Raw genomic sequence first — 27,560 nt, 5'->3', positions numbered from 1 at the left:
TTTAATGTGAAATGTGATAGAGTTATGACAAGACATGTGAATTAGAAATGAGCTGCAAATAGGGTCACCATTTCCTACTTTCAAGTATTCATGCCTAGAAATTTGGTCTTTGCCAGTAATCTAAATCAGGGGCCCATGGGCTGCAGGGAGATCTAGGGCATATCATGGTTCCAAGATGTCCTCCAACACCATCTAGAATAGTATTACTCAAAGTGGTGGCCGCTAGACCTGTTCCAGTTAAGGTTGCCATAATTCTCTACTAAAAACCATGACAAAATGTAGGACAAAATTTAGACCAAAATATAAGACAATTGCAGGATAAAATTTAGCCCAAAATGAAGGACATTTAAGAAAAATGAAATTTTTTGATTTGGTGGGATATGATTTGATGTATGCTCCACTCTTCTTCATAAGGTCCCAGATCAGCTACCAATCTTACATAATGACACATAGTTAAAATAACAAATTAGCTAAAATAGAACTAGAAGTCTCAAACCTACTAATTTACCCCAGTAAAAATGCACGTATTTAATATCACATATTACAAATATTTGCTGAAATGCTATGAAGTGATGCAACTGACAGCAAGGACAAATTAATCACTTGCATTTTGCGTGCCAAAGCATATACAAATACCTATGCTTTTAATGGGCACCGGCAAGACAAGAAGTGTGGCGAACAAGGGGGTGTTTGATGGAAAGGAGCTTCATAAGTGGGTATTCCCATGGAATGTGACAGGAGTCTCAGGACATGCAGGCATGCTCAGTGCACAATCTTTGAACCACAGCTATGTCTAACAGAGGAGTTTCAATATAAATCTAAGAATTTGGTGTGAATCTGGAAGAACTGTAGCCAAATTGCTATACAATAATTTACATATTTTCAAGTAATTATAAAAAGAGCAGTAAGGAGAATTCATGCTGATCCTTCATCAGCAAAACCTGTTCTTCTCTGTGTTAACATAGTATGTGTATGTGTGGAGCTCAGGTAGTGCAATGGTTAAATGCCAGTACTGCAGCCACAAAGGCTCCAAAGTCCACTCAGCCTTCCATCCTTTTACAGGTTAGTAAAATGAGTACCCAGCTTGTTGGGACCAATTGGTTTACACATTGGAGATTACCGCATATCGTTCTCAGAACGTTCTGCATGTAACGTGATGAGAACGTTCCTGGAACGGATATTACCGCATTGAGTAAACTGGAACATGATCAAAACGTGATTGGAACGCATTTTACCGCACAGTGCTTCCTTTTTCTTGAAACTGTTCTCAGAACGGTTTGCTGTATTACGTTTTGTGGGCTGTGTTCTGATGACGTCTCCACTCAGTGGTTGGACGGCTCGGGAGAGGCGCTGCTCCCAGGAAAGAGGAAAAAGGGAGGCTTGGGCCATGGAGCTCGCCTCTCCTGAGTCCCTCGGCTTACTGAAATCCCTCACCTCCCTTCCCCATAGGAATCAATCCAAAAACGGAGTTTAAAAGGAGCAGAGAGCCCAATGGGTCTTCATCTGGGGAGGCAGAGGTTGCTTGGCTATGGGGATGTCCTGCCATCTCTCTCTCTCCCCTCTTTCCCCATAGAAATCAATCCAAAAACGGGGTTTTGAAGGAGCAGAGAGCCCTATGGGTCTTCATCTGGGGAGGCAGAGGTTGCTTGGCTATGGGGATGTCCTGCCATCTCTCTCTCTCCCCCTCTTTCCCCATAGAAATCAATCCAAAAACGGGGTTTTGAAGGAGCAGAGAGCCCTATGGGTCTTCATCTGGGGAGGCAGAGGTTGCTTGGCTATGGGGATGTCCTGCCATCTCTCTCTCTCCCCTCTTTCCCCATAGAAATCAATCCAAAAACGGAGTTTAAAAAGAGCAGAGAGCCCTATGGGTCTTCATCTGGGGAGGCAGAGGTTGCTTGGCTATGGGGATGTCCTGCCATCTCTCTCTCTCCCCTCTTTCCCCATAGAAATCAATCCAAAAACGGGGTTTTGAAGGAGCAGCGAGCCCTATGGGTCTTCATCTGGTGAGGCAGAGTTTGCTTGGCTATGGGGATGTCCTGCCATCTCTCTCTCTCCGCTCTTTCCCCATAGGAATCAATCCAAAAATGGAGTTTAAAATCTCTCCCAGATGCAGACCCAAAGGGGAAGGGAGGTGGGGGATTTCAGTAAGCCTAGGGACTCTGGCCGCCCCCCCCCCCCAATTTTGTCTTCCCTCCGAAGGGAGTCCGAGGATTCTCTTGGGAGGGAAGGAAGGCAAGTCCCTATAAAACGTTGGGGCTTCATATGCTGGCATATGTTTGAAGAAAATAGGATAAAACCTATGTAACTTGATGGGCCAAGGGCAGAGTCCCCTCCTTGGCAGTCTGGGTTTTAAGGGAGCTCCACGGAGGTCCCTTCAAGCAGAGGGAAAGGGAGGGGACTGGACCAAGGGCAGAGCCCCGGCAGCCATTGCAGCTCTTTAAACCAGTTTGAAAAGAAGTCCTCTGCTGTCATCCCATTTCCCCTTTTTGGCAGCTTGACACCCTTTTGCTCCTGTGTGTGTGCATGTAATGTGTACCTTCAGGTTGTGAGCTTCCCTCCCCGCTTTAACTCTTGTCTGGCTCTTTGCTATGGAATTCTGGGAGTTGTTTGCTTGCTTTTGTGTGGTGCTCCAAACAGAGGAGCTTTTGTGGGTTCCCTCCTGGAGGGAAGGAGAAGAAGGTCCTGGGCATCCCTGCCTCCTGCATTGTGACAGCACAGGAGCCCCACTGGACATGACACTAGAGGCCCCCCGCAGAAGCAGCCAGACCCTCTCCCTCTTGCTCTCTGCTCTGGTCTCTTCTTTCCCTCTCTCTTTCTCTCTCTTTCCCTGCTTTCCTCTTCTCTTCCTTGTCCCACCTTTCCTCCCTTTTTCCTTCCTTCCTTCCCTCCCTCCTTCTCCCCCCCTCTCTCTCGCTCTCTCTCTCTCACACACACACACCTTCCCTCACTGCAGTCGCTCGCCTGCCTGCCTCCCTGTCTCCCTGCCTCCCTGCCTGTCATTCTTTCAGCCAATCAGGAGACGGAGGAATGAGAGAACGGATTTGAGAACGGATAAGAATACCGCACACACTTCTGTTGGAACGTTCTCATCACGTTTCAGCTCGCTGGGAACACATTCAATCTGTACCCTCCTGGAACACATTTGGAACACATTTAAACGTTCTGAGAACCCGATTGGAACACATACATGCGGTATACTCAAATGCGTTCCGTTCTCATCACGTGATGAGAACGTTCTCAGAACCCAGTGCGATAATCTTCATTGTAAACCACTTAGGGAGTGCTAGTTCACTGATAAGCAGTATAAAAATGTAGTTGCAATTGCTGTTGCTACTGCTTTCAAGTTACCTGTCAATTCCATGAATTTCATAGGGCTTTCTTAGGCAAGAAATACTCAGAAGTGCTTTGTCATTGCCTTCCTCTGAAATATAGCCTAAAGAACCTAGTATTCCTTATCCATGTACTAACCAGGCCTGACCCTAGCTATCTTCCAAGAACAGATGGGATCTGGTGTCTTCAGGATATCTGGTGTCTTCAGGATATTTTAAATTGTTTATGTTAACAACACACAATACTTTATCGCACCGGGTTCACGGCCCGGCCCGGCAGGAAACGGAAACGAGTGGGGGATGAATATTACCGCACACACCCGTCCCTCACTCGTTCCGTTCCCCCTCTCTTCCCTACCCATTCCGTTCCAGAGGGAACGCTTTTTGAGAACTGTTCAGAACAGTTCTCAAAAATTTCCCCCTCTGGAACGGATTAAGAACGGAAGAGAGGGGGAACAGAACGAATGAGGGATGGGTGCGTGCGGTAAAATCTGTCCCCCACTCGTTCCGCACTCGGCCCTGCTCCTTCCGTTCCGTGCTCAGAACGGAACGGAAGGAGCCAATGCGATAAAGCTCTAAGTCTTAATAATAGTTCCCAGCAATTTCTCAGAGACTGAAGATAGGCTAATGAAGCTCTAATTCTCAGCATCTTGGAAGGACCCATTTTAAGAAACAAGGTACTTTGGGATGCTTTTCAGAAGCTTGATTGTCGGCTACAGGCATTCTTGTTAATAGCTCAGCAATTTCACACTTGAGGTTTTTGTCACCATTTGGATAACTTGATATCATGTAATTTGGAGACTGGATCTCATGCTTCATCTTTGTCACATCCATTTCCTATCATTCTAAAGCAGGGGTGGGAATTGTGCAGTCCTCCAAAACCTGTTGAATTGCAACTCCTAGTAGTCTTACCCTGCACAGCCAATGGTGAGGAAAGCTAGGGATTATAGTTCCATAGTATCATACTGTTCTCATTCTTATTCCAGCTATTAGAAGATAGCTTCATACTTGTCATTCAGAGGTCCTGATCATGTTTACAGCATGGATGGAAATAGCTGTTACTGCTGCCAAGTAATATATACTCTCCATTTCCTCATCCAAGAGCAAAGGAGGAAACCTGTGAGTATTTATATATCTGTGCTCATTCAGTTTTCCAGCATTTAGTACTGCCAGCTGCTGCTTGGCTAGTATACATCCTCACTAGCAAGGTATGCAATAGTTCTGCCATGGACTGTAGACAACCATTCATATATACTTGCAGGTGCTGGTTAAGTGCCAGAATGAAGAACAAGCCAAAAGTGGAGGGAATGAATAAAACAGAGAGAAGATATTTATGGACTCTGCACTTTCAGCTGTCCTGGTAACTATTCCAAATCCCATGATCTGGTACAAATTGTACGCTTACTCGGTTTGGCCAATCTATATGCTTCCAAGTATAGTTTCTACAGACCATGCTGTTAGAATGGAATGGAGCTACACCAAATATTTTCCGATTACCACTTTCAGGTCCAAAATAGAAGATTTGCTGAGGTTGATTTCTACAAATATTGACCTTATTTCAATTCTTTTCTGTGACATTATGTGCTGAATTACTTCTGCTTCAGCACATATTCTCCCCTTGGTTGTGTGTTCTTTTTTCACTCAGGAATCACATAGTGAATTTGTTGATATTATAATGATCCTATAAAGCCAAGTAGATTTGACTACCTGATGGCAATTGAAAATGAAGACTAGGCCAATTAGACTAGTTGTATGTGTAATCTGCTGATCCACCACACTAGGGAACACACAGTATGATCTTCCAGTACTCCATGACTAATCTTACTTAAAAACTATAACATTACAAAATACAAATGAAGTCAACAGCAAATCAGTGTAATATAACTAAATGTTTTGCATAGACGTCTGAAAGGTTCCCAGAAAGACAGAAACATTTTTCAACACTGTCCAAAATTTTCACAGGTTTAAGTTTAGCCGTATCCTGCTTTTTACCATGTGCCTGTCATTGCCCTGTCAGGATTTGAAGGGTTAAAACACAGCACACAGGGAAATGCTTGATGTGTGTGTGTTTGGCCATGAGCATTCAGCAGAGTGGCAAGGTTGATCTAGCACAGCTGAAGCTCACTGGGCCAAGGACACTTCAATGTCCAAGTGCACGTAGCCATGGATGATGAAACATGTGTCTGGATTGCAGAGGAGACACATGGCATGGCTACACACCTGAACTCACTGGGTTTGGGAGACCACATGGTCTGGAGTCTATATAAACCCAGGGGCTGCAAGGGTGTGGTGTGGGTTTGAAGTAGGAGTTGGATTGGTATGGTTTGGAGTATTAGAGATCTAGTTTTGTATTATAGCACTGTTAATAAAGAGCACTTTGGGGATTTTTGTTTCTCTGGTGGTTTATCAGAAGAAGCTACAGCATCGGCTTGCTGTGTGTCCCTGGAGGTTCCTGCATTGCTGCAGTTCCTGGAAGACATCCAGTTGCTGTCATCCCAATTGGACTCTGGGAGCCACGCTTCGGCTTCTGGAAATTTGCCAGCTCTGTTCCAAGGGTCTGATTTAACCCCAGGACTCGTTTGAGTTGCTGACAAGGGTTGTTGGACCCCAGCAGTTGTGCTGACAAAACCCATCCACCCATCCCAGTAAGATCATGGGCCAGAAGTAGTCCAGAATTTTATATTACAACAAGATACGCTGTTTCTTGTTGTAAACATCACTCTCCAAGAACTTTCTTCCTTGCATTCATTGTCTTATTTTTGTGGAAGGATCATGTATCATAATATCACTCAGATGAAAGGACTTCACTGTGCGGCCCATGCAATGATTTTGTACAGTTTATCACTATATCACTGAAGAAAAGGGTCATGTGAATGGAAGCTTAGAAATCGTATTCAGACTGAATGAGGATAACATGGATTGGTGCACCTTGCTCATGTACTAACACCAGACTTGTTTCCTGACATCAGAACAAAACTTTTATGAGTACTTGGATATAAACTGGGATAGAATGTTTGCAGCAGCTCAGTTTCAGGAGCTACTTCTTTTATACTTTGACTTACAACCCAAAACTCATTGGTGATTTTTTATATGGGGTGTGGGCATGATACATTTCAAACACAGACGGGTCTATATTCACACAAAATATCTCTCTCTCTTTCTCTCTCTCTGTGTGTGTGTGTGTGTGTTGTGTGGTCTGTCTGTCTGTGCAGGCACATACACAGAGAGAGAGAGGGAAGGAGAGAATTCGTCTCCAGTTTTGTGAATCTAAACATGTGCAATTGCATCTTTTATACAAAGAATATATAATAAGTGGAGTGATATAATTTATCCCCAAGAAACAGGAGTGGGGTTTATGATTCATGAAAGTTGCAGCAAGTATGCATATGCAGCTCTTGACCTTATGTGTGTAGACTGAAGAAAGAGCTTTACTCCTTCTGTTTGATAAATTATACAAACTTCTCCTGTACTTAAATATAAATTTTCCACATGCTTCATTTTGACTAATATTTCAGTTTGTAATTGAAGACATGCTACCCAAACAAAGCTAGCCAACAGGGAACTGGCATTACATGCAGCAGAAAAGTCCCCAGTCACATACCATGAAAACATACTGTAAAACCAGGGCTTTGTGGGCAGGTATATCACTTAGAAGTGGGGAGAAACAGTCCCATATTTCCAATCCCATCGCATCAGTATTCACAGGAAACTCACTTCCTCTTCAGGACACTCTTCCTTTGTTTCCAAGCTGAGATTTATGCAGGCATTAGCAACCATTTCTTACTTGCTAGCTCCTTCCCCAATGTTTCAGATCTTGCTTCTGGGTTTTCAAGTGGAAGAACTGCCTCAGTGGTGGCTAGTGCTTCCATGTCGGTGAATCTCCTCTGGGTTCTAGTTGAAACTTAAAAAAACTTTCCAAGATTTCCCAGATTCTCCAAATAGATTCAGCACATTGGAGAGTGCCTTTACATTCAGAGTAAAATCCATTGCTGATTCACCATTCCACCAACCTAGGAGCTTCCAGATGCCATTGGAACACCTTAAAGAGACTTAGGGGCTCTTCAGACTAGCCATTAAGGCCAGAGAGGAGGCAGAGTCAAGGCAGTGCATCCACATGATGCACACCCCAACTCCACCTCGAGGGTGCCATGATGCTGTGCACCACTCCACATGGCACACGGCATCATGGTGCTCCTCCAGCAATACATCCGTACAATGCAGCACCAAAGGAGCACCATATAACCGTGGCACCACAGCTATCACACCCTTTCTAGGGGCAAAAAGGAGTGTGTGGTTGCCACAGCCCCAATCCGACTAGAAAAGGGGCATCATTGCACCATCCCTTAGGGGTCATGTGTATAGCCCCTTGGTTCCCTATAGCGTGCTAGATCCTATAGTTCCCTTTTAATCTTGCTGGGCATAATCTCCCTCCATATACATGAGAGAGACCAGAAATGTTGTCTTTATTTTATTTTATTTTATTTTATTTATATTCTGTCTTTCTTCCAGAGTGGGACCCAAGGTGGTTAAAAGAGGAAATAAAAAGAATACACATTTTAAAAAATAATTATATCATTAAAATATCACTTAACACAGTATAAATCTATTTTTAAAAGGACACAGAAGTTTAAAAATATAAATTAAAAAAAGCACACACCCCAATTAGAAGCCTGCTTAAACAGAAAGTTATTTGCCTGCTGATGAAAGGCAAGCAGGGAGGGGACCAGTCTAACATACCATGGTGGGGAGTTCCAGAGGGTGGGAGCAGCTACTAAGAAGGCTCCCTTTCATGTCCTCTCTAAGTGCACCTGTGATAGTGGCAGGACTGAGAAAAAGCCTTTCCTTACAGATTTTAGGTTCATATGTCTCTTTTTTATGGAGCAAATTGACAGTAATATGACATGTGTACCAAATGGAGAGATATCATGCCCTGAAATGCCTTGTGAAGGATTCCTTTGGTCCTCTCCTGAACTTGTCAAGAAAAAGATAGCAAATCTAGTTGGATGAGGCCTTCATGAGGAACCTCTTTCAGCCCGAGGACCAAATTCTATTTTGGATATATTCTCAGGGACTGCCTTGCAGTGAAAGGTAGGAGAAAGGCAAAAACATGGGAGAAAAATTTACAGATATTTTAGTTTAAAGCCAATGCCTGAGCCTTAGGGAAGGCATTTTGACTTTTTAGAATGAAAAAAAAACAACCCAGTACAAAAGTTGTGAAACACCAAATGAAAGTGTCATAAGAGAGTGTCATCATTTGGGGTAGCCCAGAAGGTCAGACTAGGAGATTTGACCCCAGGGCCTGAGGTTTCCCAGCTCTGTTCCAAACAAGGATATCCTTGCCTCCTTTTCTGATATTGCATTCAGGCTCCTCTAAAAATTGGATCAATGTTGTTTTATATCAGGACACTCCACTGGTCCATAGCATGTGTGATCATCATAATGTAAGTATAATAGTCATATAAAAGCTTCCCCCTCTATATGGGTTTTTGTATCTATGCAAGGAGCCAACTTTGTAGCAGGCAGACTCCACCGGACAAGATTTGTTTGATTCAGTAAAATATAGGGCTAGCCTTGCCTTTATCAGCTATATGGAGGAAGCATTTTAGCATAAGACAGCATCTGTAAGAACTATTTGACAGTGCCTTGGGGGTGTTGCAGCCCAGGCATTTTAAATTGTCAACTTTGTGGCCTGGGGATAATACAGAGTTCAACTTAGTGTAACATATACAATATAGCATATGACATATAATACAGAAAACTAGATGTCTAAGAGTGTGTTTACGTATCGGTGGGAATTTGGTGGCAGATCATGTCTGGAAAAATGCCTACTCAAATGTCAGCAAAAGCATGACAGAGAATAACCTCACACAATGGATGTAAGCAGATGTGATATGTAATAACCTTTAACAGATATAATGTGCTCAACTGTAATTAAGATAAGAGGATATCCAGTAGATTTGACCAACGATATCCTCCTCACATGTACACTGGTTGAGGCAATTAGGAAGGCAGGCAGCCAAAGAGTTCTAGAAGACCTCAGGTGGGATTATAGTAAAAGATCTCAGTTTTAATTGGATATCATAAACCTAGGAACCATTAGCTCCTTTCTTTTGATTTATTTTGATTGAATAAAGGATAACCTGGGTGAGATTAAGAATAAAAGAAGCCAAGATAGAGCCACAAACCACACTGCTTTTGAGCATGTCCTTTTCTTGGCGTAAGATGACACCTGTATGCTGATGATACCCAGCTTTATCACTCCCTTTCCACCTAATTCCAAGGAAGCTGTTCATGTCCTAAACTGGCGTCTGGCTGCTGTAATGGACTGGATGAGGGCTAACAAATTGAAGCTTAATCCAGACAAGACAGAAATGCTCCTGGACAGTCGAAGAGGGATTCAGCTTGTGTTTGATGGGGTTACATTCACACTGAAAACTCAGGTTTGTAGTTTGGGGGTACTTCTGGATTCAGCACTGACCCTGGAAGCCCAGGGATCAGTGGTGACCAGGGGTGCTTTTGCACAGCTAAAACTTGCGCACCAACTGTGCCCGTTCCTGGAGAAGTCAGACCTGGCCATGGTGATACATGCCTTGGTTGCATCCCTTTGGATTATTGTAATGTGCTGTACATGGGGTTTCATTTGAAAAGTGCTCAGAAACTTCAGTTGAGCCAAAGACCTGCAGCCAAGCTGTTAACTGGAGCTGGCAACAGAGAGCATACAGCTCCCTTGTTGCAACAGTTTCATTGGCTGCCAGTCCATTTTCAGGCTGTCATGCCCAGCCTGGAGGACGGCTTGGAGGACTCAGAGGATGAGCTTGAGCCCCTGGGACCTGAACCTGTAATGGAGGCGCCAGAGCACCTGGGGCTTGAACCTGTAATGGAGGAGCCAGAGGCTGGCCCTAGTTCTGCTGGAGCAGAGTCTATGGTCCCTCCAGAGATTTCAGCAGTCAAGTTTGCCTGGTGCCGAGGCTGTGGACATGGAGGAGGATCTGGGCAGTGTGCCTGCCTTCAATGAGCGTCGAGCAGAAAGAGAGGGCCTTCGAAGATCTCGGAGGCTTTATCAGAAGCGTCTTCGTAATCAGACACAGCTGAAGGCTGGCTCCTTGCCTTCTTAAGCACCTGGAGCATGTGTGGTTCTTTGCCAGTGGATATCTGACTCTTTTAGAGGAAAGACTCTGTCTCCTTTGGCTTCTTGTCTTGACTACCCGGAAACCTTGACCTTGGACAGCTTTATCGACCTGCCTATCTGTTGCCCTGAACCTCGGACCGTCTGACAATTCTCTTGGTAATCCCTTTTGGTAGAACTACTGTGAATCTCCAGGACTGTGTAGCTTACACTGACTTTGCTGTGCTGGGAGGGGGTTTGTTTGTTTGAGAACTAGCTGCCTTATCAGCCCTTTGGCTGCTTTCCCGGACACAGGCACAATTCAAAGTGCTGGTTTTGAAACCCTATAAGGCTTGGGTCCAGATTATTTGAAGGACCGTATCTCCCTGTATGAGCCCATTAGAGTCTCGATATCATCTGGAAAGGCCCTTCTCTCTGTCCCACCATCCTCTCAGGCTCATTTGGTGGGAACAAGGGAGATGGCCTTCTCAGTAACTGCTCCCAAGCTCTGCAACTCCCTTCCTAGAGAGGCCAGCAGATAAAAACATTTTTATGTTGCCAGGCTTTCACATGTTGACTTGGGTGCTGTTTTGTTTTTGTTTTAAAGAGTTTAAAATTTAAAATTTTAATAATGTAATGTTTTAATTGTTTTGTTTTATTGTTTTTTAAAACTTTGTATTTTTAATGTTTCATACTGCTTTAACTTATAATGTTTTAAATTTTGTTAACTGCTTTGAGTCCCTGTATCAGGAGGAAGGCAGGATATACATAAATATAATAAGAATAAGAATAATGTCTGTAGCAATGACTGCTGTTTTTGTCAGCTGGGCTATTCCTGACTGATTGATTGATAGATTGGTGGACTGACAACCCACCCCAGCATGATGAAAGATGATAATAATAACACTAGATTATGACTGTAAGTGATGCTGTTAAGATTTAGCAATGTTTAAAATTAACCCCTGAATGCCTGTTTAGAGATGTGTAGTGCCACATCAGATGAGATTGTATTCCTTGATGGAAAGATGGTTATGGCTCTACAAGGGACACAATTATGTATATGTGAAACTATTTATAAAATGTCTGTATAACAGATACTATGGAAAGTATAGTGAATATTGACATCCCTCTTGTTGTTCAAATAATAAAATTGAGTTATACTTAATATTCTGGAGTTCTAGTTTCTCCGAACCAGTAAAAATAGGCTTGTGCCCTGGCTGGTGTTACCCTGGCCCTCTCACTGCTTCCTACTGAACTAAATTAATTTCCCCATTGAATTCAATTAGTGGGTGGCCCTCTTAGAACTCCTTGCAATTTAGGGAACTGCAATCCTAAAGCAGTTCCATGGGATTTTTTTTTTTTTTTGCAAGATATGTTCAAAGGAGATTTACTCTTGCCTTCCTATTAGCATGTGACTTACCCAAGACCCACCCAGTGGGTTTCATGACCAAGGAAGGAATTGAATCCAGAGTCGTAGTCCAACACTCAAACCACTATGCCACACTGGCTCTCTCTTACAGTATTAAATAACACTGAACAGACTTAAATCATGCCTACTTCTTCTCCAGAGTAATCATGTTACCTGCAGCTGAAATCACCATGTCCCCACAATAACTGTTCTACTTACTAATTCTTCCCAGTATTTTACGACAGGAAAATTGCATTTGCAATTCCTGACACATGGTAATTCCATGTTTCATGGCAAGTAGGGAGAACTGAAGAGGCTGATTACCTCACCAGGTCTCAGCACGGATGTCATCCATTCACATCTGGTTACGGGGAGGTGGCCAGATGCTTCTCTGATCCTGCTTGCCTGCCATGAAGTATGAAATGGCTGTGTGAAGCAGTCTCGGGACTTTACAGTAAGTGTCGAGAGTGGGGGAGGCTTTAGGCATGGCATTAGGATGTTGTGAAAACCAATCCCTTCAGTACCCCCCCCCCAAAAAAAAATTTGCTTGTATATCCCTAACTGAATTGCAGCCTCTGACTTTGATAATTCTCTTATTGTATTATGCCCTCAACATATGGCATGGCTCTTTATTTGTTTCCTTAATTGTCTGGCATCCTGTTAGTGATACACACAAGCAAAAACCCAACTTATACCTGCAGATATCCTCTTTTGGTCACTACCAAAGTCAGAACTCCTTTCCTCCCTCTGCAATGATCAAAATCCCTCCCAGAAGTCATTGTTCAGCTACTGCAGCTCCCATTCCACAGCCATTCAGTGGTTGGTAGACAGCAAAGGGAGGACTGGAGAAGCACAGATAACCTTCATAGCCAGATGTGGAAGGATGACATCATCTGTTGAAATCTTGGCATATGATGTCATCATTCTGTGTCTCGCTAGGCTTCTCCCCACCCCTCCCTCACTCTCTACAGTAACTGAATGGCTATGGAGTCAAGTTTATAACAGCTAAATGAAGAGTCCTGAGGGGACTAGAGAGGGACCATAGCATAGTTCCACCTGTGGAACTTTTACCTCATGCTTTGTGATATAGGATCCTGGCCATAATGTAGTAAAGAACACTTTCTATGAAGGGCAAAGGTTTATAGCATGGTTTGGTCCAGAATTTTTTCTGAATAATACCTCTGGCTCCTTTACAGTGGGCTCTCTATAGATGTTTGCACCAGATCTTCACATCTGGATTTCTGCTTGGTCCTTCCTAAGCAGAATTAAATAACTGTGTACTTCCTACCCCCTAATATTTGAGCAGGAAGAGACGCTATCATTTCCCAAGCTTCTCTGCATGCCACTTGTTCACACCAGATTATCTGCATCATGTTTCAATCATGTAATAGTGTAGGATACGTTCCCCTCCCCCCCAAAATAATAATATGCATGGGACAAAATATATATTCCTTCACTGCAAAATGTAATCAATTTTTTGGGATAATTTTTGTCTCAATTCCTTTCCCCCATTAAAACAACTGTATGTGGCTAAAACTGAGGAATATCTACCTTTAGGTATAGTCAACACAAGTGGCACAGGCATATTAAACTGGCCCAACTTCTAGAATACAGAATATATAGTTATTACAGTTATGATAAAGTTTGTCAAGTACTGTACTTTGTATCAGGGCAAATAGTAGAACTTCTAATAGTTTTCCTGGAAATGTTAAAAATTGTACTATAGGGGCATTCTGGAAGTAGGGAAGGAAGAAATGGAAAGGGAGTGAAGAAATGCTACTTTTTAATATTATATCTTGTTATCTTGCAATATCTTGTTTAACTGTGGTTTAATTTTTTAACCATTAGTTTTTTAGCCCTATCTTATTTCATCCTTGTTGTAAGACAGCTTGGGTCCTATGCCAGGAGAAAGGCAGCATATAAATAAATTCTATTATAATATTGTAATATAATGTAAATAGGGAGGGGGAATCCAAGCAGAAAGCCTCTTCCTTCTAGCTTTTTCTTTTCTTTTTTAAATGAAGGGCTTGCCTATGAAGAAAATGCTGTTAATGCTAATGCTGTTACTATGTGCAACTTGGCTGAAACTTCCCAAACGCAATGCCTTTGCAGTACTTTGGATGTAATTACAGCACTTGCCTAGTTATCAATGCTCAGCTCATTCTTGGTGGAAGGAAGGACATAGAAAACTGCCCTTCTGTTTTCTTTCTTTACAGAAGTTTCTGTGTCTTTTTAAGCAAACTTAACGGAGACTTACTGAAAGCTTTCTGAAATCATTCTTGAAATACGGTGCATAATCTCCAGAGATTAACTCTGTGACAAAATTTAAATGCAAGTTTAATTTGGCACCTTCCACTTAACTGATTCCAAATACATAAAAATGCTTCAGTTAAGTACTTAAGATGACATTTAATTGGTCTCGAATATGATACCACTCTGTATAAAATCTTTGTGCTGCTTAAAAACTTTAATCACTGCTTTTCAAGCAAGGCTAGATTTACCCTCCACTAGCATCTTGTAGGCATATAAAAGCTTTAAAGTGGTACCAACCCAATGAAAAAAAAATGCATGGTTGCTCTTACAACTTCTCCGTAACTTCTGCTTGGGAACAGCACTTTCATTTGGGAAAGCTTCTATAAAAAATCCAGTAAAATGATGTTGGAGGGCATGAATCTTACTTTTAATCACATGAATAAGCTGCTGGGAAAATAAGATATTATTTCTTGCTTCTAATGGAGGTGTACCAAAATCTATGTGATGTTATAGCAGCCTTTCTTTGTTCAGGCCACAGTCCAACAGAGTTAGGTGTGCAGAAATGGTTCTTGACATTATTTTGGACATGTGTGTGTTTTATTCCAGATGTTTTAGGATATTTTTCATTCTCTTATCCATTATCAGACTGTTGTCCATTTAATATGATTTGCATAGCAAAGAATTGCTTGATACAGGATGTTTTTTTTTCTCAACAAGCAAATTGTGACTTGCATACTTGAAACAATAGGAAAGAGGCAAGAGCACCAGGCTGAATTGGTTAAATCAAATAACCATAGTTGCTCCTTCAGACAAAACTATGGTGCGTTACAGACTGCCCTAAAGCGGGCAGTCTGCCACCGCTGCCATTAGCTGCAGCATGAAGCCCCAGCGGCCAGACCACGAGGCTTCCAGCCGCAGTGAAAAAGGAGCGCCGAAATGGCGCTCCTTTTTGGCCCCCGGAAGTGGCGCACACTCACGGCGTCACTTCCTGTGCGCCACGTCTGGACGCTGTGCGTCCAAGACGTAAAAATGGCAGTGCCCATGTGGATGGGCGCTGCCATTTAGGACGCGCTCCGCACGTGTTGGGAACAGGGCCGGTTAGGAAGGGGCAACCCTTCCTAACCCTAGGACGCGCGGAGTGCGTCCTAAATGGCAGTCTGTAACCCGCCTATGTTTTCAAAAAGAGGCAGGGGTCAGAACACTGGAAAGCTACTATTTTGGCATAGTCAAAAGAAGTAATGTTTAGTCACAAATAAACTTTTCCATGGTCTGGAAGAGCTCTCCCTTCCCTTCCTCTTTGTGACTAATATTGTGGCTGAACATGAATACCTCTGGATTCACTTACAAAATCCCAAATTCAGGGGTTGCACTGAATGAATCCCCTGTGCACACATTGGTGGTGAGTGTTGAATTGTGTGTTGCACCACACTGTCTAGCAAAAGACAAGATGGAATCACAGTGTAGAATCTGCAGTGTTCCCATTCTCTTCTACACCTCTCTCCTGAGCCCACTCAATTCCATCCAGATACATTCAATTTGAGATGAGACACTGTGGAGGGCAGAGAAAATGGGCAACCCTCTATACTGGCAGAAGCCCTTTCCCTATACCTAGGGGCTTCTTTGGACCCCTGCCACAGTTTTTGCCTTCTTCAAGCTCAGTCTTACTATTGCATGCTGAGATTCTAAATATTTCATCAATGTGGAGGTGAAAAGTCATGTCTAGCAGCTATGGAAAGCAACTACATTGGGTACTGAGGTGAGACTGAGGGAACTGTATAGTTTTTGAAACATGCCACCCACCTTATGTAGGTGTTTTCTCACCATTATCCCACAAACTTTTTGTATGGACACTATTGACAATTTTCAACCATAGTTTTGAAAAGTTCTTTTTCTGGCTTATGACCAAGATCCTATTCAGTGTTGATGGAGCATAAAGCTTTAGGAATGTACTTATACTGGAGGTGCAGAAGGAGGTCATTGCTTTCTCACACCTGGCTATGCCATGGCATCCCTGAATGCATCCCAATGGCCAAATGGTAGTCAGTGCCCTAGGCTACCTGACTGTCATTGTGCATGCACACTCCAACCCAAAGGGTGAAAACTACCCTTTCCCCCAGCTGCATAAATACAGCCAGAAGATACCAATGCCCTGTTCCATCCCCTTGCCACACATTTGTTCTAAGCGTGCACTTCAGGGCCATTATGTAGCTGCTGGGCGGGAGGGCAGGGAGATGGCATTATGCAATAAAGTACTGAATACCTCCTTGTTCAATCCCTGAAGGTGTTTGTGCAGGCATAATCCCTGGTTATGCCATTGTAAATGATTCAAACAATTTTGGTCTATAATTCTCAGAACCCTCCTACATATAGTCCAAAAGAAATAATTTTTCTTAGTTTATTTTCAAGGCTTGCTGAAATACTTGATGATTAAAGAGCTGTTTGAAGGTGGAGGAGAGCAAGCCCATATTATCAATTTTAATATTAGTTGTCCCATGGCCCCCGATCTCAAAGCAGCACTTCAACTCCAGCTTTGCTATTACTGGCTACTTGGCAGGAACACTTCTCTCTAAAAGTATTTTAGTGCTTGCAACTGATGGTAAGCCATATTTTATCTATCTAATGTGTAATTTAATAAGCCAGTGTGCAATTATTTGAATTAATTGGAAGATGTGTAAGAGCTTTCTGTTGTAATGCACTTTCGTAGTCATCTTTAAATGCACATTTATATCTACTGATCTATAAATATTTGAGGTATATTTATGCAAATTGGAGATACTTCCAAGGCACTATAGATAGTTTGCAAGGGTGTTTATAGTGCAAACCCACACTGAGTGCATCAAGTGGTGTATTTTAAACAGAATTATTGAGGTTTATATTAATTCTTTGTGTGTGTAATGAAAAACGCCTTATATTTTGTTCCAAACTCTCAGTTTCTTGTAAATGCAAATTTGAATCCAGCAACTTGGTTTTAAAAAAACTAGAAGCTATAATTAGCTAACTGTTGGCATTGCCCCTTGGAACTTGTCTCAGTTCATTCTTTCAGATGAACTTCTGGGAAAGACCTCTCTGTGGTCCAATACACTGCAGAGGAGACCCAGCAAAAGGACCAATGAAACCAGGAATTCGAACATTTTCATCATTCTATCCCTTTAGAGTGGGGTCTGGGAACATTTGGCCCTGCATATGTTGTTGGGCTCTGGCCCTCATCAGCCAAAGCCAGCATGACTAATGGCCATGGATGATGGGAGTTTTTGTTAATGTGCTTGTTATATGCTCAAATATCTTGCACTCTGTGGCTCAGTATAACCTGGTTTTATATTCTGCTGACTTTAGTTATTGTTTTATGGCACACTTATTGCATTGTTGCATGTTATGTTCTTAACAGAAAGTCCATTGCCCAGAAAATGACGGTCAAGGGACAGTTCACAAGGGCAATATATTAAATAAATAAATAGTCCAATGACATTTGAAGAGACATGGCTTCTCTACCTTACATTACTGCTTCTCTGTTTTTCTCTGTCTCATATACCCAGGATTATATACTGGTATTATATACTGCTGGTATTATATGTTGGAATTCTGATATAGCTAGAACAACCTATACAATTAGCTTGGAAATTGGAGGTTATTTCAGCTTTGAGTGGCTTCAGTTAACATTCTTCCCCCTTCCCTTGTTTTCCTTCTGTTACCAATGAACACATATGTATTGATAAAGCTCTGATTGAAAAGAAGGAGAAATTTGATTTAATATTGATCACAAGTTTAAACAGAATATGGAGTGAGAAAGGACTGAGATGGATATGTGGCATGGACAAAGTGCAAGGACCCTTTTCATGTGACACAGTTATAGCACTGTGTTTCCAATTTAACTGCTATGATAACATTCTATGAAATTGTGTGAGTTGTAGTTTAAGGAGGGCATTTAGAATACTTGACCAGAGAGAATTACCGCCCACAACGGAAGTACAGAAGTACAGAAGCTAGCACCCACAACAGAAAGTACAGAAAATAAAGAGGAAGTTCCTTTGCCTTTGATGGTGTATGTTGCTTTCTGTTTCCCTGACAGATTCTTCCAAAATTTAATTTGCCCCATCACTAAGGAATTCTGGATACCCCTGGAAGCAAAGGTTTCTCTTCTTTAGTTTAATGTGCACGGGCCCCCCAGCAGCCACCACTGGGAGGAGCTGTTTAGGGACTGGTGCAGCTGCTGGTCAAGTGGGAAAGCACTTAGTAGCCATGCAGGTATACCACCCTAGCAGGTGACACTTCTCTCTGGGATATCACTTAGTATGGTCCATAGCCCCCTCACCCCCTAATGATTCCACTGTTTCCTGCCCCAATTGTTTTTGATGATTTTTTTTCTTTGCTTTTAATGTTACTGTGAAACAAGCCACTTTTGAGATGTTTATCAGTGTTATATGTATATTTGTAAAGAACAGATTCAGAAAATTGGAGGTGGGCTTTTCTGAGACAGGATATCCAGAACTGGAATATCTCCAAATGTAGTTTGTGTTAAATTCCTCAGAAATAGTTTGCATCTTCTATTATTATTATTATTATTATTATTATTATTATTATTATTATTATTATTTACTTGATTTTATAAATACAAAATAAAACCATATTTTCATTACTTAAAATTGGTATGGAGAGGATATATTAATGGCAGAAACTGAAAACTGCAGCACAGTGTCTGTGCTCCTAATTGTATATACAACTCAGAAGTCAAAAAGAAACCTTGATGTTTTTATAAGGAGTTTATCACATGGGAGGAATTTCTCTTAATTTCAAATGAAAAGAAAGTGGGGCCAGAACGCATTCACATGAATTCGCTAGTTCAACGAATTTACATGAATTCGAATTGCGTTCGAACTGACTTCCTGTTGCCCGAAAATAACTTGCCATTGCCCAAAATTGCATGTGGTAGTCTATCATGCAATAACATGAAACCCCATGATTGCATTCAAACTGACTTCTCATTGCCCAAAATTGCGTGTGGTAGGTTATCACGCAATAACTTTAAACCCCATGATTGCGTTCAGATTGCCATTGGCTTATACTTCCAATTTCCCTTGTCTGATAAACTCCTAACACACAATGGTTCCACTTTAGAAACAAGGCCAGGAAATTCACAGCAGCACTCTAAAATCCAGTGATAAGTTCAGGGGAGAGTTTTGGAAGCATTCCTCAATTGGATGAGGCTGATTTCTGGATTTCACATCTGGGTGTGCCATGACTCGGTACTGCTCTCAAAGAGCACTTGTTTGACAATAAATGTCCCCATTTAAAAAGAGTTATTAATTACATTATTTTTATTTTTTAAAAAATCATATTCAGAATTTGAATGGAAGAAAAACTGTATTACACTTCTTGACTCCTTGAGAAGTCTGATTTGGGCAGGCTTATCATTATTGTTAGCTACAGGTCTTTGAGTGGTTTCACTGGGGGGGGGGTGCGGCCTGCACTGGGTGACCCAGAAGGGGGAGTGACACTTAGTCAGCCCTCCCACACAATCCTCCATGCTTTGCTGCCTGTACATGCTCTGTCACCCCCCCCCCCCGCAGGTGTGCCTCTTTGTCTCCCGCACGCATGCAGCTCTATCACTTTTCTTCATTTCTTCCTATTATTTTCCTACTGCCCTCCACCTTACTAAGGATGGTAGTCTTCTCTATTGAGTCATGTCTTCTCATGATATGACCAAAATGTGACCATCACAGTTTAGCCATCTTGGCTTCTAGGGAGATTTCAGGCTTGATATGGTCTAGGACCCATTTATTTGTCTTTTTAACAGTCCACAGCACCTGTAGAACTCTTCCCCAGGCTACAAAAATATAATTTCCTTAAGAGAGGAAAGAAAATGACAGATTTCCCACCATATCTAAAGGCCTGTTAGTTTATCACAGCAGGGAGCTGGTTGTTCTCCCCCCCCCCCTCCTTCCCCTCCCCTTGAACTTGGAAGAAACATGTTACAACTAATGCACTTGCCTGTAATGTTTTATTTTGGGGAAACAAGAGTGTAACAAAGCTTATATAGCTAAAGCAAATTAATGCATGGTAATGGCCTTTCTGGTGTACTGAGTAATGTATTCTAGTTAATTTGAAAAGTTATATTAAAAGCTCATTTTTAGAGAATTTCTGACAGGAATTTCCATACTTCTCTCTGACAATTACAAGCCAGTTTTTTTAAAAAATAAAGGATAAAAATAAAAAAGTAAAGAAAAAGCAACAGATGACACAACAAAAAATGTAAAGAGTCACCTTCCACATAGAATCATAGAATCATAGAGTTGGATGAGACCACAAGGACCATCCAGTCCAGCCCCCTGCCATGGAAGGAGATTCCACGACTCTCCGAGGGAGTGTGTTCCACTGTCGGACAGCCCTTACTGTCAGGAAGTTCTTCCTAGTGTTGAGGTGGAATCTCTTTTCCATCTATTGCTCCGGGTCCTAGTCTCTGGAGCAGCAGAAAACAAGCTTGCTCCCTCCTCAATATGACATCTCTTCAAGTATTTAAACAGGGCTATCATATCACCTCTTAACCTCCTCTTCTCTAGGCTAAACATCCCCAGATCCCTAAGTCGTTCCTCATAGGACATAGTTTCCGGACCCTTCACCATTTTAGTTGCCCGCCTTTGGACACTCTCCAGTTTCTCAATGTCCTTTTTAAATTGTGGTGCCCAGAACTAGACACAATATTCCAGGTGTGGCCTGACCAGACCAGAATACAGTGGCACTATTACTTCTCTTGATCTAGACACTATACTTCTACTGATGCAGCCTAAAATCACATTGGCCTTGTTAGCTGCCACATCACACTGCAAGCAGTGACATCCCTTGGTGCTTGGTGTCATCTCATGCGGGAGGGAGGCAGTGCCAAGGTGGACCATCCCACTGGCCTCTCTCCCTCCCAATGCCTTGCTTGGATACCCCCCTGGCTGGCCAACCACCACCCAGTGCTGTCACTATGGAGGTGCAGTGGTGTGGCCCACACCAGTTGGCACCCCAGAAGAGGGGTGATACCTTCTCAGCCCCTCCAAACTCTGTCCCAGTGCACTCCCACCTCCCAAATGCTGTCCCATCCTTTTCCTTATCAGGAAAAAGTTGGGTCGGCATGGGGGAATGGATCATGTGCCATCCCTGGGAGCCTCACCCTTGGAAGTCCCACTCCAGAACCCCACCCCTAGAAGTCACTATCCCCTGCACTAGGTGACACCATGTGCAGAAATGCCAGTGCCACCACCTGGCAAGACTGCCTCATTGGGTAGCAGTACTATAGCCTCCAGATGACCATTCAGTGTCTGGTTTGGCCGCTTGGGGGTGGCCACACTGGACACCAATTAGAAAACACCTGTCCCCAGCAGCTGCCACTGCTGGAAGGTGGTGCTGTTGCTCCAGATAGCCATCTGGAATCTCAAACTTTTACTAGGTAGATGAGAAGGGGACACTTGTCCAATAGCTGTGCCAGCCCCACCAGGTGTAAACCCTCCCCTGCATCCACCTAGTGATGTCCCCATTCTAAAGAATTGGGAAAACCTAACAAGAAGTATCCTGGACTGAAGAGAATCTTCTCACTTTGGGAGTTATTCTTCACAAACTTGCCATATGGAATTTTTGCTTGTTTGTTTATTGTGCTACTTCCTATGCAGAAAATGAGGGAGGAATAAATATATGAATTCCTTATTTCAAACAGTTTATTCATCATTTTAAAATAAAGTATTCCATTATCCATTTGTTGTTGGTTTGTTTTTTTTAAAAATGCTAAGTATGACTTTTGAGGGAATGTTCTCTCCCCCTCCCCAGCTTTTTTTTTTTCTTATTTCATTCTTTCATTCTAAAAGAAACAATTCCTTCAGTTTCCAGCCTACTGCAGCCAAATATGAGGATGACTGTACACTTTATGAAACTTCAAGACTTTTTTGGAGAAAAACCCTCTGGGCAGAAAAAAAATCCTTTTTCCATACAAAAAATGTGGGCTTTGTACAGAAAACTATATTATGTGCAGAAAGCACATTATTTCCAGTACAAGAAACAAATTTTCTGTTTTAAAAAAATCATGCTTTCTAACATAGGAAAAATATTTTTGTTCAATCAAATTTTCCTAAAGAAATCTCAAATTCCTCAAATTCCTAAAGGTATGAGGCATCTTACAACTGATACCCTTAATTACCTCTCTTCTGAAGGGTATTCTGAATGACAGGATGAATTTTTTTTATTGTATACGTGAAAAATATTATTTATATTTTATGAACAATATGAAAAAATTTGTAAACCTTGCCCAGTCAGGGAGAAATACTTTGAATCCCCTCTTCTTACACAGTGACAAAATATGATTATTTTTATTACTATTATTCCTCCAGATCCACATACATGGGAGAACACAGATTAAAACAAATGCAGCATCTTCTAATTACAAAATATTGGCATTAGAATGGGAATAAACTATCAATAACATAACAGATAATTAAAACACAATTTAGGCCAAGGCTGCTATTCTTTCTGCTGCTGCTCCTCCTCATCCACTCAAAACAATCTTTCCTATGCCCAGTCTGGAACCATTCTTTCAGCCACCACTTTGAACAATCATTTCCCAATTGTTTTATGGCTGATCTACGTTCTCATCTTTTAAAACTTTTATGAACTGCTGCCAACCTCATCTAAGTAACATCACAAAAATGAAAAGGGCAGAAACAGTTGTGGGTAAAAGGGATTTTCATCAGTTGAGACTGTCATGATGGTGTGAAACCCCCATAAAATTCAGTAGGTAAAGCAGGGTGATGGCCCCTCTGTCCCAACACCATGTTAGTATATCTGGTGAGCACACAAGAGAGGGCCTTCTTGGTGGCTGCTCCTAGGCTCTAGAACTCCTTTCTTAGACAAGTTACCTTCATTCTGTCTTCCTGTTGAAGCCTCCCCACTTCCCCTGAAAAAAACATTATTTGGAACTGATTGCTTTCATGCAGGAAACCTTGAATAAGGTACTGTATTGTCCATATTTCATGATTTTTAATGGATACGCATTAAAATGATTTGAACACCACTGTTAATGAAACTAACATTTCACTAACTGTCACTCCTAGTAACATTTACACTAAAATGCTGAAAAGCTGGAAACATGAGGAGTGACTTAGAAAGCTGGGTATATTTAGCCTGAAGAAGAGAAGATTAAGAGGGGGCATGATAACCATGTTTAAATATGCCATATTGAGGATGGAGCAAGCTTGTTTGCTGCAGCTCCAGAGAACAGGACCCAGAGCAATGGATTGAAACCATAGGAAAATTGATTCCACCTAACATTAGGAAAAATTTATTGATGGTAAGAGTTGTTCAGCAGTGGAATACACTATCTTGGAATATAGTGAAGTCTCCTTCTTTGGAGGTTTTTAAACAGAGGATGGATGGCCATCTGTTAGGAGTGTGTATTCCTTTATGGTAGGAGGTTGGACTGGATGACCATTGTGGTCGCTTTCAACTATCTGATTCTATGATTCTAATTTAATTATATTTTAATTTTATCAGTTTTAGTGATGTGAGCTATTATCTGTATTTATTTTAATGTTTATTAGCTGCCTTTAGTCCCAGGGTTTAGAAAAATACAGGGTATAGATGTTATAACAACAGTAACAGTAGCCATAGTCATAGTGGTGGTGGTGGTGGTGGTGAGGGAGAGAGACAAAAGCTTTGTCTAGAGCAATTGAAATCAGGAGAAGTCAATGGCCACCAATGAGATTCAAAATAGGAATCTCAGCCTCTTATCTACATTACATGAGTTCTCTTCGTGCCAGTGCTAACTGACCTTACTAAACGGGTGATTTTTTTTACAAAGCTCTGTAAGGAAAAGCTCTCACCTAACAAGATAGGGTCTCAATTTTGAAGGAACTTAAGTCAGGGTGTAAGTCTGTTTCTCAGTGGGATTTATGCAAGTGCTGAGTGCTGTCCTGTACAGCTGTTCTTATGAGCCAGGGTTTACATGTATTGGCTTGGCCCCAAATCTACTGTATTTAATTGCATGTGAAATTTGGATCTGATCATGCCAAGGAGGCTTTCTGGCTTTGAAAGGGAAAAGAATCCTTAAATCTTTGTTAGACACAGAGTATTTTGGGTGAAATTACCTGTGTTGAAACTACAGCCCTCTTTTTGACACTCTGAAAAATAAAAGCCAAAAGATAACTCATAAAGCTAGACCCCCGGAGAGTATGTGTACTGTGCTTCTATAACATGAGGCTGGCACTCTGGCTATTAGGCTACACAATCTGTGGTCTCTTTCTCTGGGAATTCACAGGTATTAAAGGCACTACATGCAGCTTCACTACAGCTCTCTGAGCTGGTCTGTGATCTGAACTCTTGTTTGGTAGTAGCCATAGAACACAAAAATACACAGGAATGTCGTCATATTAATTTCAGTGGATCTATAACAATCATGGAGTTGTTTAAAATTGTCCCAGAATGTCAATATTCTCTCATTGTTTGCGCAAACTGGATTACCTTTTCAGTGCAGATGTAGTACATTTCAGGTTGGATGAAGAACTTGTAATGAAAACATTTTCCATCAAATATGGGGAATAATTAGAAATCCCCTCTTGCCATGAAAACCCCTTTCTTACTGCACCTTCCATACCCCAGTCAACTAATTAATACATCAGCCTCATTAAATGTAATCTCTTTTGTTCTGATTTTTGTTTTGATCTACATGATGGAGAATGTGGGGCTGCTCTGAATGGATTTCACCTGCTGCTGCATTTGTCCTCAGAATGTGCAACATGGCACAACTTAATTTCCAAGAAATTTAGGACCAGCTGGTTCAAAATTATCAACAACAAAATCATTACTGAGGAGAGTTTTCTATAACTAATTAGCAAAGCACAAACTGGAAACTCCTCAGCTCAATGCCTGACAACTCCAAAAAAAGGCTTGGAGGGGAGAATTTCGAAAGGCTTCTTTTCCTTGTGGTCCTGGAAACCCCCTGACTACCCAAAAAGACACTCCCGATTTATATGGCATGTAAGCTAGGAGTGTCCGCTTAAGGTTGCTTCTACACTGTAGAAATAATGCAGTTTGAAAGCACTTTAACTTCCATGACTTCATCCTACAGAATCCTAATTTTATGAGGCACCAGCACTCTTTGGCAGAGAAGGGGAAATACTTTGAAAAACTAAAAATCCCAGGATTTCAAAAATAGATCTACAGTACTTAAAGCAGTGGTGCACTCAAATCTTTCACTCCAAGTGTCAAGTCAAGTCTCAAGTCTCTAGCTTCAATCCTCAAGTTGAGCCTCAAGTCCTTGAAAAATACTTCCAAGTCAAGTTTCAAGTCTGGAAGCCAACTTTAACAGGGAAAAAAAAGAGAAGATGCAGCATGTTTGTCAGTGGGGAATAGCAAATGGTTTAGGCAACGGGCTTGAGGTCTGTAGCCTGTCCTTGCTACATATTGGAGGAGCCTTCTAAAGCTTTTTGTAAGATTTAGATGGATCCTTCAACCTCAGGTCCATTGCCTAACACATCTGGTGTTCTCCTATGAAAAACACACCCTTTACTCTGAGGACAGGTCTTAACCTGCTGCTTGAAGTCAATGATGCCATAAGTCAGTTGCTAAAAATATACAAGTCACAAGTCAAGTTAGTGAGTCATTTATTGCAGAGTCAAGTCACAAGTCAAGTCATTGAAGTGACTTGAGTATGAATTAACTGACTCGAGTCTACATCAATACAATCTGCATTATTTATACAGTGTAGATGCACTCTAAGACATTCCTAGGAGTGTTGTGGGATAGTTTAAGGCATTGTAAATTATACATGCACCGTGTGACTTTGGGCTTAATTGTTGTTGTGGGGAGCCTTCAAGTTGTTTCCAACTTATAGCAACCCTAAGACAAACCTATCATGGGGTTTTCATTGCAAAATTAGTTCAGAGAAGGTTTACCATTGCCTCCTCCTGGGGCTTAGGGCATGTGACTTGCCGAAGGTCACCCAGTTTCCTGGCTGAGCAGGCAATTGAACCCTGGTCTCTAGAGTCATAGTCCAATACTTAGACTACTACATCACATTGTTTCTCACTTTGGACTTCACACAAAGTAAAATCTCCCCTATGAAGAAAACTTGTAGCTCCAGCAAACAACTTGGAATTAATTTTAGTAGTAGTAGTAGTAGTAGTAGCAGTAGTAGTAATAGTAGTAATAGTAGTAGTATTTTCTTGGACTATGAATCCCAGATTGTTTCAGCTAGCATGGTCTGAGATTCTATCAGTTGTAGACTTTGTTGTAAGCTCTTTCCCGATGAGAACACAAGCCATTCTGGAAACTATTGTGGCTAAAAGATAAGGTATAAACATTCTAAATAAATAATAAATAAATAGGACTGCACAACTAGCTAGGTAGCAATTTGCAGAACTCTTACCAAAAAACCGCTTCCCTGCTCTTAATGGGAAGTGACATTGTCTCATTAGCTCATCCTTCACTTCCTCCATGCAGATTGGTCATGGGAGAAATTTCATTGTGACAGCCCCCAGGTTGCGCTCTCTTGGATCTAAGATATATTCAAAAATGTATTTACAAGGAAATGGGTTGTGGGTATGGATAGATGGGAAGTGAACAGATTCAGAAGTGATTCAGAAGTGATTCATGAAGTTCCTCAAAACTTAAACAAGGGGATCCACTTCATTCATTAACCAGATGAGAGGGAGGGAAAGAAAAAACCTATCATCGGCAAGCAGCTGATTATGAAAGTTGCTAGATTTCCCAGGCAAAGTATTGAATTTCATCCCACATCTGGATTTCAAGAATAAGCGTAGAATGCAGAATGAGGAAAGATCACTGACATCAACAGCTGGAAACTCTGCAGTTTGTCAACATCCCACTGGAAGGCTTTGAGAAAGCTTTATGGGGTACATCTTGCAAATGATTCATAATAGACAAAGAGAGGCACTGAGATGGCAATGATGTTGATTGAATGATAAAGAAGAAGACTTTGTGGAATTTTAACAATATCATAGGCATGAGTTTTGGAAAGCTTTGGTTTGCTAGCAACTATGGCTGCTCTTCCCCTTTCTTTTCAGTTGAAAACCTAGCCACACATCTCATAGCATTCAAAAGACAGGTGCCTCAATACTTTGGAAGCAAAGCCAAAATTGTGCAATAGCAAGCACATGGGTGTTGAGCATGGAAGATTATGATCCACGTTTTTACTCATCCATGAAATATATTTGAGAATCAATGGGTTGAGACCCCATTTCTCAGTATGGGGAAAGACTAGACATGGATACTTCGCATAGATGTGGAGGTCTTGCGAAAAGTAGAACCCCTGCATTTCCCCCTGTCCCTGTCTTCCTGCAAGGTGCTGGGACAGTACCCTCCCCAATTTCCCCTTTCCCCTGATTTTCACTTCTCTAATTGTCCTGAATATAAAGTCTGCAGTAGAGATGGAAATCCTTGACTATTTTGTCCTCACATGTGGGGATGAATAATTACAGTCGTT

The sequence above is a fragment of the Sceloporus occidentalis genome, unplaced genomic scaffold, assembly GCF_023333645.1.
Source record: "Sceloporus occidentalis isolate IW3139 unplaced genomic scaffold, rSceOcc1.0.p SCAF_4, whole genome shotgun sequence".
Classification (NCBI taxonomy): domain Eukaryota; kingdom Metazoa; phylum Chordata; class Lepidosauria; order Squamata; family Phrynosomatidae; genus Sceloporus; species Sceloporus occidentalis.
The sequence above is the reverse complement of the archived record's forward strand: the minus strand, read 5'-3'. Positions refer to the sequence as shown.